Here is a 14010-nt window from a genome sequence, read left to right on the forward strand (position 1 = left end):
ATGTCGTCGTTGTCATCTGTGTTATCATCTTCATTGTTAGTAGTACTATTATTACCTTCATTCTCCTCATGGTCACTGATGTACTCAACCATAATGTCATCCTCTTGGTCAGAATCTTCTCCATATAATCAACTTCAACTTCATATTTTGTTTGAGCCTCCAATTCAATTACGTTTGCATCTATGGTAATCGAATCAATATCATCTCTATGTAGGTGACTCAATATATCAAATTTATCATTAACAATTGATTTAATTTCAAGTGATGTATCCTGATATACTTCAGCATTTGTAACAGCAACTCATCATTTTCTACATCTGAGTTTTCCTTTTATGGCACATCATATATGTGCCTAGCTTGAAATTTGAGCACAATTCGCCAATTTTCCCCTAATTTTGGGTCATCAATAAAAAATACTTGCTTTTCTTGAGTAGCTAGTACAAAGGGATTGTGTTCATACCAAAATCTTTTAACACAGATGCTCGTAAAATTCTTATCTTCTTGCATCCCTATTTTCTTGCGAAGATCAAACCACTTACATTGTAAAAGGAAAACTCAATTTTCTTCAACATACTCTAACTCAAGGATGTCAGTTATGATACCATAAAAATCAATCTCCACTTTTTCATGAAGGCCTCTAACAACTATACCACAATTTTGACTTTTACGTAATTCATCGCGTTGTTGAATATGGTACCTAACACCATTTACAATACAACTAGTACGTTTTGTTCCATGCACATCAGGACCCATAGTCAAAGGATATACTTTCATGATAGACCTTAACTTCTCCTTATTAAATAACTGCATAATCTATTAGGAAAAGTTATTGCTTTCAATTAGTAAAGAATAAAAAGATAAAATTTAAGCACACAACATGATTATTATCTTAAAGTCACTTAATTTCCTTATGAAACACGAAGGAAATAGTTCTTTGTGTTTCTTTTCTATATCCAAAACACCTTGCTTCAATAGCTCTTTTTTATGCTCTCTACATGTAACAAAATAAGTTATTTAGAAACAGCTAAAATAAAAAATATCAATATATGTAAATATATATAAAAGAACTACTTACTCAAGAAAAGGTTCTGCTTCTTTGCAATTATTCAACACATACCACTGAGCCATGTCAAAATGTTTTTTTGGTATGGCATCATAGTCTCTATCTTTATATGGTCTAACTTTTTTTGAAAATATATCTAAAATAGGCCCATCATTGTTTCTAGATCCATCATCATTTCTATCTTTACGATTAAATCTAGTCTCAATGTCATCAAGATACATAGACCAAAATGTCAAACATTCATCAATAATATAGCCTTCTGCAATGAACATTCAGGTCGTGCCTTGTTTCGTACATAACGCTTAAGCTTGTACTAGAACGTCTCAATTTTGTACATCCAACGATGTTGTACTAGTCCACCATTCATTGCCTCTCATGGTAAATGCACAATCAAATGTAACATAACATCGAAAAAAGCAGGTGGAAAAATTATTTCAATCTTACATAATATAACAACTATATCCCTTTCTAGTTGTTCCAAGTCATCTCATCTCAGTGAATTATAGCATAATCGCAGAAAAAATCACTTAACTCAATCAATACTGAAGAGACATCTTTATTTTTAAATTCACGAATAGCAATAGGCAACACTTGATGTAACAAAACATGATAGTCATGACTTTTGAGTCTAGTTATTTTTCCATCATCCCCAGCTACAAACCTTGAGATATTTGAAACATAACCATCAGGAAATTTAACAGACTTTAACAATGCCCAAAACATCTTTTTCTCTTCTCTTGACATATCATAACAAGCACCAGGCATTGTATAATTAGAACCATCATGTTGCAACCATAATTCTTTTCTTATGTTCATACCCTTTAGATCTTGTCTTGCTTTATATGTATCTTTAGTTTTCCCCTCAATATTCAATAATATTTTCAAAATAGCCTCACAAATGTTTTTTCCTATATGCATGACATCTAAATTATGTCGCAACTTCAAGTTCTTCCAGTAGGGCAACTCCAATATAATACTTCTTCTTACCCAATTCAACTCTTCAGGAAGACGTCTCTTTCTTTTATTATTTGAGTGTTTTCCTGGTCTATAAGTACTGAGTAAATCTAATTGTTGCAATACATCATCACCTGAGAGCTCTTTCGGCTTCATTCTTTTTTCTATCTTCCCATCAAATTTCTTGCTTCTTCTCCAAGAGTGACCGGATTCAAGATACCGATGGTGACCCGTGTAAGAAATTTTACCTCTTACCCTTTGTAAAGATGCATCCTTATTGCAAGTATGACATGCACCCTACCAAAAGATATCTTAGTTTACCAATAATTTCTCTTTTTAAAATATTTATTTATATCTAATCATATTTAATTATAATTAAATAAAAATTTGTATATCTTAATTAATTATAATTTTATAATAATTTATTTGTGAACACATTGTAGTATGTTTATTAAGTTGATGTAACCATTTAGAAGTGCACAAGATGGGTAGGTATGGAGTGGCTTTCAGTTGTTTAACATAATTTTCAAGATGGCGAGGATTTATGAAGCTTGGAGGTGGAGTACGATGATTCTGTTGTATAAGAATAAGGGTAACATTAAGGATTGTAATAATTATAGGGATATCAAGTTGTTAAGTCACACTATGAAGCTTTGGGAGCGGGTGGTAGAGTTGAGGTTGCAGAAGATTGTTACTATTTTTGAAAATCAATTTATGTTAAGGCATTCGATAATCCGATAAGAAAATTGAGTAATCCATCTCCTCACTAATAAACCATTAATTATAAAAGTTTGATCCGTTCTCCAACCATTAATCCGATAACCCATTACCAATAAGCCAATAAACTAATTTTGCGATTGGATTATGGTTATGGTTCCGTTTTGAAAACCCGTAGGGGATTGAACTCGGAGCACTTTCCTGTCTTGATAGGGTTACATCAAGGATCGAAACTTAGCGGTCATTTGGTAAAGTGTATTGAAAAACTAACGCATGCATTAGTTTAATGTGTATTACTAATATCTTGTTTGGTATACTTTTGCACTCTGTGTATAACTAATGCTTGCATTAGCTATACACTCTATTATGTATTAAGGTGTGTATTACTAATACCTCAATATTAATGGTATTAGAAATGCAATGGATCCAATACATGCATTAACATGATTAAAGACACTATTATCCCTAAAATAAATTTCACATCCTTTCCAACATATATATGGAGGACATTTTTGTAAAAGAGAAATCTTTTTTAAGAAATTATTTCATTCATGTTATTTTTAATACATCAAACCAAACACTGTATAAGAAAAATACAAGCATAGCTAACAAAAGCATTACTAATACAAGCATTACTAACACACTATATTTTGCATTATTCTTATACACTCTACCAAACGACCCCTTAGAGTAGAAGGTTAGTCTGAGTTAGGATGTTGTATGTTTTGGTATATACTTGAAGTATCGTTCTTTGAATATTATTGAGTAGGTTAATTTCTACTGTATCTTGTTTTATTACTATTCCTTATCTTATCTTAGATTATTTTATTTTGAGCCGGGACTCTATTGAAAACAACCTCTCTATCTCACATTTGAGGTAGTAGTATGGACTGCGTACACTTACCCTTCCCAGAATCCACTTGGTGAAAATATACTTGGTATATTATTGTTGTTTTTATATGTACTTTTTGGTTTACATCACTAAATCACTAATCGATAGGATCGTAGTATGAGATATATGAATAAATAGTCTTGGGATAAATTAAAGTATTATTTTATTCCATGTTTGATTTGAAGTATTAGCTATAGCCGGAATTATTTATCCCACCATTTAAACCATAGTGATGGCATAAGTTATCTCATATACATGGTGGTATAACTAATCTCGAGTTATCCCAAAATTAATTATCTCGAAATAATTCTTTCCCAACCAAACGATTTACTTTTCATATATTTTTACATAAAGTTTTATAACTTAAATTTAAATTCAAATTCTAATAAGTTGAGCATGACATTATATTATAATTATAAATAAATTACAATAATGTAGTTTGGTGGTTTAAAATTAAATTAGTCATTTTTAAAATTAAAGTCTAATATAAATACACTTTTCTAATTCTAAAAAATTATTTACGCACTTTAGTAAAATAATAAGATAATTTCTGGAATTATCTGAATGCACTTCTAAAGCTTTCCAAAACATTGAAACCCAAAATAAAGGAATTTCCAAACATTTCTAAAGATTTCCAACATATTTTGCAGCTAGTACTCATAGATCTCTCATGAATTGTTGAGAGATTTGATACTGATAGATAGATGTTGAATCCTATTTAGGTACTTTTAGTATTAGAACCAATTTATTTTTATTTTTGTGTGTAATTATAATTAGGTCGGCACTACTCAACTTTCTAAATTTTCTCAGTTTATCTGAGGCACGACGAGTCTACAACACTACTTCGATCCTTTACTAGTACCAAAGGGAATTACAGAAAGAGGGTAAAATGGAGAAACCACTTTTTGGCGCTTATTTATTTTTAGATTTTTGGCTCTAAAAGAATTTCAGGAAAACCACCATATATATGAGAAAATAAATGAAGGAGTTTCGTTGCAGAGTGAAGCCAAAATTTTTGAAACTAAACAAGAAGACCAGGTACGTATTAGTCGTCTTACTTTATCTTTGACTAAAATTAGATAGATAATTGTATTCAACAATCATATATTGAATGATTTTTTAATTTTTGTCTGGCACGTATTGTCAATTGTGTTGGTAATTTTATTGTAATAGAGTGAGGAAGGGTAGGAATCCTTGAGCATTTTCAGATGCCCTAACCTTGTTTGACTTTTCAGCCTGTTTGGATGGATTTATTTAGGTGTTGCAAAGATAAAATAGCTTCTAAGTAATATTGTAGTGTTTGGGTACAATAAAAGAAGTGTTCTTAAGGAAAAATCCATAAATAGTGTATTTGTATTATCCTCATTTTATCACTTATTTTCCTCTCTTTTGATGACGAGAATGTTATGAATAATCATCTAAAAGAGAGTTTAGATCATTTGTTGAAATGACTATGCAAACTAGATTAGATTAAGCTCAACATAAATTTATATTCACTTCTTAGAATACACGACTAAGCACTTAAGTGAAATAGAGTACATAAAATTCATAACTTATTATGATCGAGTACCTAAAACTATTATTAGCGATTTAATCTTGGGAAACTTCTTAGTGTCTAAAAATTTCCTGAACCGAACTTTGAATTCTTCCCCTTGAACCTCTTGAAGCCTGTTTTGGATATGGTCACAATCCAACAGTTGCTTTAAAAGGTTTAGATCTTTTCCGAATGAAAATTGTAGTAAATTTAGAAGGATGTTTCCCTAAGTCTCCCCATTTTGTGTATGAGGTGTGTAATGATCTTTTCCATCTCATCAAACTCCAGTGAGAAAACAACTCCTAGTTTTTGTAGTTTTGCTAACTTGAAGCTATGTTGCTCGAACTCTTCAAAAATGTCAATGGGTGCGTGTCGGATTCATTAAAACTAATGTATTTTTGGAGAATCCAACACGGGTGTGACATCAAAAGTGAAGAATCCGCGCAACTTACACTTGAATAGATCTCTAAAAGGAGAAACTTGCGTATCAAAATTCTTCAGTATTGCAAGTTGCCTAAAGGACTCAACTTCAACTTATATGTGCTCTGATGTACTAAGGGGGTAGATATAAGTTCCGCATATTTTGCAGCTCCTGTATAGTACTTGAAAACTACCAAAAACTTGGCTTAAGCTGATATGGTAAATCATAATAACTTAAAGCTAGGACATCCTGAATTCCTCCATCATGTTCAAAACTTTCACCACTCATGTGTATGTTAAGGTTTTGACTCGTTCTTCTCCACTCATCTATTTTCGGTCTTCTATCCAAAAGTCTAATAAGCACTTATGCAAGTTTTAATAATAATTTTTTGTTGACCTACAACCAAACAACCGTTAAAACAATAACACTTATGCATAATTTTGCTGTAAATCATTAATGCTCATTTCTTATTGGCAACTAGTTCTGAGTATTAATCATAATAGCTTTTCTACTATTGTTATTGCTCCTAGATATGTTTTTACTATCTTAATTCTGGACTCAATACTAAAACAGAATGGGTAAATATGATTCGTGTAACTGACCTTACTCTTTTGGGGTTGAGATCTAGCTGTTTAATTGTTTAATTTACACATAATAATTCTTATCTCATTTAAGGCACCTTATGGCTCTGTTATGAATGTACTTATTACATATTGTGTTTGAGCAGAATTTTGCAAATCAATGGCACTGGGAGGAAGTGTCTTTGGGCAAACTACACTTACTGGGGGAACTATTCAAGAAACTCAATCACCGAATGAATCAAATAACCCCACTCCCTTTGTTAATACAGGTAGTACAATTAACTCAACTATATATATTTGGTTTTTTGAAAAAATTAATTTCTATTATAAACAAAGGAATACACAAGAAGTATTTCAGTAAGATTTTCAACCAAAATTACAGAATATCCTTCTAAAGGATCTCATAAGTAATCTAAAATGGTTGGAAATGTCCTCTTCATCTTTAGGATATTCATGTTTAGACCAAAAAAGGGACTAGACAATTCATTTTTAGTTTTTGCATATTGCAACTCTTGTTTTCAAAGCATCTCTGGTCCCTTTGTATCCATATAGTCCACCAAATACAGGCAGGCTGCGACAACTTTTCATCTCTTCCTATATCCTAATTTCCATTTCTATTCCAACAAGCTAGTTCTTCTTTTATACTCCTTGGCATTGTGCAACTTATGCCTCTTATATTAATGAAAATATGCCATAATTTAGCAATCTCTCTACATTGTAGAAAGAAATGGTTTATTGTCTCCAACTCTCGTTAACATAGAGAACACATAGAACATATATATGCAAACCTCTTTTCATAAGGTTGTCTTGAGTCAACGCAGATTGTTTTGCTAGAATCCAAGTAAAGAATTCTACCTTTAAAGGCACCTTCGATTTCCAAATCATCTTCCAAGGCCAAACATCGACATATTAACCTGCTCTATGTAATTTCCTGTAAGCCAAGCCAATCGTAAACCTTCCTTTTGTGTCGGGTAACCAAAATAACACTTGAATTTAGATCTTTGTTCTGCTCTAGAATGTTGAATAATTTAGTTACTCTGTTGACCTCCCAATCATTAAGATTTCTCCTGAATCTAAGATCCTATCCCTGGCTGTCTCTCATTTCTCCGATTGTGGACCTTTTTTGGTAAACGCAGATTGAAAAATCAGGGAACATGATTTTTAGAGTCTCGTGCCCCACCTAAACATATTCTCAGAACTGTGTCCTCCTTCCATTTTCCACCTTTATTTTTTAGTTCCAGCTTCCCTTGTCTTGATCTGCTCCACTCTTTGAGTTTTCCTTCAAGTGTCTAAGCTTAGTTTTCCTTCAAGTGTCTAAGCTTACTTGCTAAGATAGAATCATTCCTTCCCCTAAATGTTCGAGTCCCAGTAGATCTTCACCATCCTTAAAGTTCTCTGTTTGTAGCCACCAATTCTCAAACTTGAAAGATGAATTTGACTTTTCCCATTTTCAACATTCTAGAATTAAAAGGCTATGATCTGATCCTTCAGACCCTGGCAGCATATTTCTTATCTTCATTAATGGGTCAACTATCTCTGATTCACCATATCCTATATCATCAGAACATGAAGAGAGCTTTTCTGCTTGCTTTTTTTCATTTACCTTCTCTTCATGTTGTGATATTAAAACTAGAAAATCTAAGGACATAGTTTTCAGCTGGCTATCCAGATTATGGTTTGAACCTGCATCCGTATAATTTGTATTTGGAAGCTTTAGAATTGCTCTTAAAATAGTTCCATAAATAATTTTTGATGACTTCATCATCCTAATAACCAGAGCTAAATCATTTTTATGGTAATACTTAGTTATTCATCTTCGCATGGATCTGACACCAATAGGTAATCATAGCAACCATAGTACAACCGGTCGTATAGATCTATTGCCAACAGCTTTGCCCCTCGAATTCATTTTGCCAAATTAAACTAGGGATTATTTTTGACAACCAGAAATTCAGGGCAATACCAATCACCCTTAGGCCAGAGACTACTAGCAACACCAATACACTTGGAATAAGATGCAGCAGGGTAGTTGTTGTTTACCAATATTGGTTCCCAGTCACTTTCTTACATCTTCCATATCCATTGTCCAGTCAAGTCCAATTATATCAACTCCAGTTGTTTTCATCCATTCAAGAATTCCACCATTTCCATTAATGTAGAGGACAAGAGGTTTTTGTGGGCACTTTCTTTTGATTGTACTATCTGCATTTGAAAATCCAAGAGGTGTTCAAAAAGGAAATAGATTGAGAGAAAGTTACATAACGATTAAGAAAGGAATAACATTTCCACATGACCAATGATTAAAGCACCTAGAGAATCCTCTTTTAATGCAAACATCATTCATAATATGCAACATTGTAACCATAATCTATATATTATTTCCATGCCTAATCCACCAAATACTATAAAGACTCATCAGTATTATATATGTATTAGGTAACAGATGCGATGTTACTCTTCCTAAAATCACAAAATTTTTTTACTGAATACCATATTATTGAACAACTCGGACCTTTAGGGATGCTTCACCGTAACAAAACTGAAAATCCAGTAAAGAACTATTGACCTCCACTCCAGATTAATATCAAGGTAAGAGTAAAGTTTTAGTGAAAAATAAAGGAGAAATGGAACTTAGGAACTAAACCTGAACTAGTATAACCACAAAACATGGAATACTTTAAAAGTTGTGAAATGGCTTAATTTTTCACAATAAGCTGCTTCACCAACTATAAACACTTGATAGAGTAACTAAATATTTATGACCATGTTTCATGTTTGTACTATTTTAAAATTAATGTTATTCAACGGACAACTGTTTTTTAGAAGATAATTCTACACCAAAGGAAGTAGCTATGAACGTCTACTACTGTTTTGTATCAATCTGTCATGAATACCAATAAAACTTATTAGAAAAAGCAAACACAAGTGACGTTATTAGTCTGAGATACTATGCGTAGATTTTGGCAGGTTGCTCCATCAGAAGAAAATGGTTGTGCAAAATTCTTAAAAATATTTAACTATTAATATGCAAAGAACTGGCCTGATCACATTTTCACCAGATAGTGAAACCCACCCACCCACCCAAGATATTTTACTTTAACAACTTTAAAAGGAAAACTGAAAAATATTAAATAACAAGTTTAAAATTGTTTGCTATAACAAAAATATTCAAACTGTCAATAAGTTTACACTATTATCCCATCCATCAACTATTTTTAGCTTATTAAGCTGTCCTAATGTGGTTGAGGAATCACCTGCTTGTATCTTTATATGGTTTTGTAGATCTTTCTCTCATAAGCTAGCTTTTGGGGTTGAGTTAGGCCATAGATGACAATGTTAGGCCCTCTTGTTATGTTGTCCACACTCAAATTAGTAGGGACCTGTGGGGGTGTTAAGTTGTTTCCCATTTATTGAGGGAGGGTTGTTTGTCTCCTTATATAGTCTTGGATAATTTTCTGCTCATGAGATAGCTTTTGAGGTTGCATTAAGTCCAAGATCCATTTCTTAACACAATTCATTCATCATTGTGTTCAAATCATCGGAGCTACATTAATTTACCCATATTTTATGCAAATACTATTAATTATAAAAAAAATGGCAAAGTTTGGACTACGACACATAATTTCAGACTGAATGTATGTGTTGCAGTTCAGATGCCCTGGTGAGGAGATGTAAGAAGTTGATGGTGATAGATTTGAGGAGAGGTAAAGGTAAAATGAGGCAGAATAGGAGAGAGATGATAGACAAGACATGACACATATTTAGCTCACCTATATAATAAATCAATATCTGTCTGATGAATGTAAGTAGATGAATTAGCAAAAGAATCTAAAATTTAGAAAAGTAAATTCTATTACTATTTGATATTGCTTGATACTATGTGAGGATTTTTGTTGTTTCTTGAACTAGAAGAACAAATAACAATGGGTTGTTTGAAGTTCTTAGGGATAGTTAACTGCTAATATGTAAAGCAGTAAAGCCCATTAGCCCAAGCACATTATCTCTTGCCTCCATTAAAGTATCTACCGACCTCTTCCTTGGTGAGCAGTGAGCTTAGCATAGCATATCCGGTATCATTCCTAGATAAATAAAGAGAGCTAATAGTGGATTCATATATTCGATGATAACTACTTAGAATTGAGATGTAGTTGATTAATAGTGAACTATCTACTGCTTTGTTTACCCTTAAAGAGATACAGTTAAATTTGCAAGTGTTGTTTAAGGGTATGTTGATTAAATTGACATGATAATGAATATATAATAAAATATATTGCAACAATCAAATGGTAAATAATTAATAGATCAATAATAAAAGTATCAAAGTATGAAATCCTGAATAAGGGTCTTGCATGGCCACCCTGAAAGAGAGATCAACACCCTAGAACAATGCAAGCTAAATGGCCTTAAATACAGAGAGTTTTTACTGTTATAATTGTAGAATAATGAACATGCAATGGTTACAACAAATGATAATGAGGATTATTTATATCTAAACACTAGGGTTAACAGTTTTAAGAATGATAAAAGCATTTGAGCAAATATAATGCTACATAGCAATAGATAATTGTTTTATGTGCTCATCAATTTTCTAATAGTTCAAAGAAATGCTATTAGCTCTCCTATACTTTCTCTGTTTTGTTAATGGATTTCTGGACTTGGTTGTTAAGACACAACAAAATAAACCAAAATTTAAGGATTTTCAGTCTTTATCTTGTGTATTATTAATATATGTGTAAATATATCTACGTATATACTCTACCATTTTTAGATTTAGGTGGTATTTTGGACTGATGTCTTTTCATATGATTCTGCTAGACTCAGGAAAGGTCGTGGCAAGACTAGAGGGAAAGGTCTTGAAAAGATGAAGAAGGCTATGGGAAGCAAGATAAAAATAGAGATCCCAATTGGTAAAGGAAGGCCAACTAAGCCAATTCAATCAGACAAACTATCCAATGAATTAGGAATAATTGTTCGAAATTTTCTTCCACTTCCAAACAAGTGGAAGGAACTTACAAGAGAGATGCAACACTAATTAGATGCCACGTAAGGATTCTATACTCTTTTAAAATTTATAGATTACATGATAAGCAAAAATCTATGATTTTAAGAATATTGAAGTTTTAAGGTACTAAGCATGTTAACAGATGTTATGATTTTATTTTTAAATTAAAAGGGATTTCGGTTGTTTTTTGTGTTTCCTTAATACTTATTTGATTTTTAGGAGAGGTTTGACATTAATTTGGATGAGCATTATGTGAAAGATAGTTGTGAGGATATTTTGAAAAATAGAAGCTGACAATGGCGCTACAAGTTAAAATAAAAATTTAAAAGTACACGCTCTGTGGAAGAGACTCGTAAAATGGAAGTCAAACAGTTGACCTCAGAAAATTAGAATAAGCTTTGAGACAAGTGGAACGTCCAGAGCACAAAGTAATTTATATTCATGTTATTCTCGTTGATATTTAAGTTATGATGTTTATATTTTCTTTGTAGAAACGATGCGAAATAAACAAGGGCAATCGAACAAAGATTAAATCTAATCATTTCATGGGATCAAAAGTGTTTGTAGCAGCTCGTGCTGAAATTGTAAGTTATACCATTTTTATTCTTTTCACTAGTGACACTTTGGTACTACTTAATATTGTGTTGTTTGGTAAATAAAAGAACAGGCATGTAAGTTGCAGCCCATTTTAGTCAAATATCTCTAAATGCTATTTCATATTATTTTCTTGTTATACAGGGTGAAAAGGAATTTGAAGGTGTGGAGCCTGACAGAATTGAGTTCTACAAGCATACCCATTACACGAGTAAAAAAGGATGGTCATCTGAAGAAGCTGAGACTAACTATGTAAAAAATTAATATATTAGTAACATACCATTGCATTTATTTGGTTAATATTCTTCATGTCTTCTTCTTTAAATGTATTACTATTTTATTTAGAACAACATGAACGATTTGAAAGCTCTATATACTTCTGGAGAGTCTTCCATGACGATTGATGAAATTGTGGATGCTGTACTTGGTACTAAGTTAGGGTACATAAAAGGTCTGGTTATGGTCTTAAACCTAATACTACAAGGGAAATACAAAGTAAAAAGGCAGAGTTAGAAAACTCCCTCAAAAAGGCAAAACTGGAAGCCGCTAGTGCCTAAAATAAGTTACAGAAATGATTAAATGTAGCTGAAACTGTGGTAGAAAGCCAGCAATCACAGATACAAGTCCAGCAGTCGTAGATCAAAGCATTAAATTTTTAGTTGAATACTGAAGCGGCACGCCAAGAGGAAATGCTTAAGAAAATGCAACTTCTTGTTATCCCATCGTCGTCAAGGTTAGAGGTAACATAAATTTATATGATAAATTCTATTTAATTTATCTTTATTATATATATAAATTATGTGCATCAGCGTGTTACAACTTGTTCTAGATGGGACTATTTCTGGTAGAGTTGTTAAAATTGAAGTTTTACAAATATTGACTGGAAAGGACTAGGTCCATCCGAAAGAAAATAGAAACCACAAAGACTACAAATTGGAAATTTCTTTTCATGATGAAACTAATTTAGTTAGCTTTTATTTGTACTGGATATGCCTTTTTTCGAGGATTTAGCTTCACTAGTGAAAAGGCCAAAAAGTAGCAGCAAAGTAGTTAATGGATTAGCTTCGTTGAATCCACTGTAATACATCCAGTCGGATCATTCCCGCAGCTATAAAGATATTAGATTTGTCAAAACTGGTGCCAAATTGGTTGTTCCAGAGAAGTGTTTGGGGATTCCACGACCTTACTAACTGAGGCGGCATTAGTATGACCTCATTCCCTATTTGCAGAAAAAAACAAAATTTGATCCAATGTACCACATAGACATATGAAATAGGGAACATATTAGATGACTTGTATAATTGATTAATGGCATTAGTATACAACACTGGACATGTCAACTGAGATGCAACAGACTACATATTGGTAAAAATAACCTTCCAAGAATATGCCACAGTTAGATATGTGACTCTTAACGTATACACACATGGTGGTTTTTCTTTTGCAAAATCAAATATTTGTCCTTTGTTATTGTTCAAAAGATCATGGTAAATGACTTGAAGCCTTTTCAATAAAATCTTTGGATGTGTAGCACTAATTTGAGCTTTGTTTCCAAAATTGAAGTGACTATCTCGTACATCTGAATCAATAACATTGGGGACAAACAGTAACACCCCGATTCGCTGAACCGGAATGCTACATGGTGCTTATGACCCCGGGGGACCACAATCTAACCCATGACTGATATCTATACTTGTATACTGCAAATCATGATATAATAATGCGGAATACATAGAACTGTAAGGCCATAAGGTTCAACTGAAAAAAATCATGTGGGTGAAAATACCCAAAACAACTCAATCTGAAAGATAAGTCTGAACGTAAATCTGAAAGCCTCTAAACTATCTGAATAAGGAGTTGAAGGAACACGTCTCCAACTAACTCCGTAAAACTAAACTAAAGAAATAAATAAATGTATCAAATCATATTGTCCTCGAATCAATGAGGACTCACTGTGTCTGTGCGATTGGAATGCTACCGCTACTGCTGGGCTGGAGCTCGTGTCTCGGAACCTATGGTGTAACATAAAAAGAAAGCAACATAGCATAAATGCCTCAGTACAACTAGAGTACTGAGTATACGAGGAAGGTAGGCTGAACATAAAGGGTTTCATGCATGAACAAAACTGACTAATTAATATGAACGTGGGAGTGCAAACACACATATATAGAATCTAGGACCATGAATACGTGATAGCATGACCTGTAAGCTAATACATGGTTAACTGATAATTTTCATGAATGATACTGAAA

At 32.6% G+C, this 14010-nt stretch overlaps 1 long non-coding RNA gene across 2 annotated transcripts; it reads left to right on the top strand.

Annotated features, from left to right (window-relative positions):
• The first annotated feature begins 4247 nt into the window (after window positions 1-4247).
• Window positions 4248-12067, top strand: LOC124892449. Of its 2 annotated transcripts, XR_007050257.1 has the most exons (5): window positions 4248-4664; window positions 6309-6431; window positions 10978-11205; window positions 11656-11748; window positions 11903-12067. It is a non-coding gene; the product is annotated as an uncharacterized LOC124892449 (long non-coding RNA). The 2 variants fall into 2 exon arrangements; XR_007050258.1 differs by lacking the exon at window positions 6309-6431.
• The last annotated feature ends 1943 nt before the right edge of the window (window positions 12068-14010 follow it).

This window comes from Capsicum annuum, unplaced genomic scaffold, assembly GCF_002878395.1.
Source record: "Capsicum annuum cultivar UCD-10X-F1 unplaced genomic scaffold, UCD10Xv1.1 ctg4748, whole genome shotgun sequence".
NCBI lineage: Eukaryota > Viridiplantae > Streptophyta > Magnoliopsida > Solanales > Solanaceae > Capsicum > Capsicum annuum.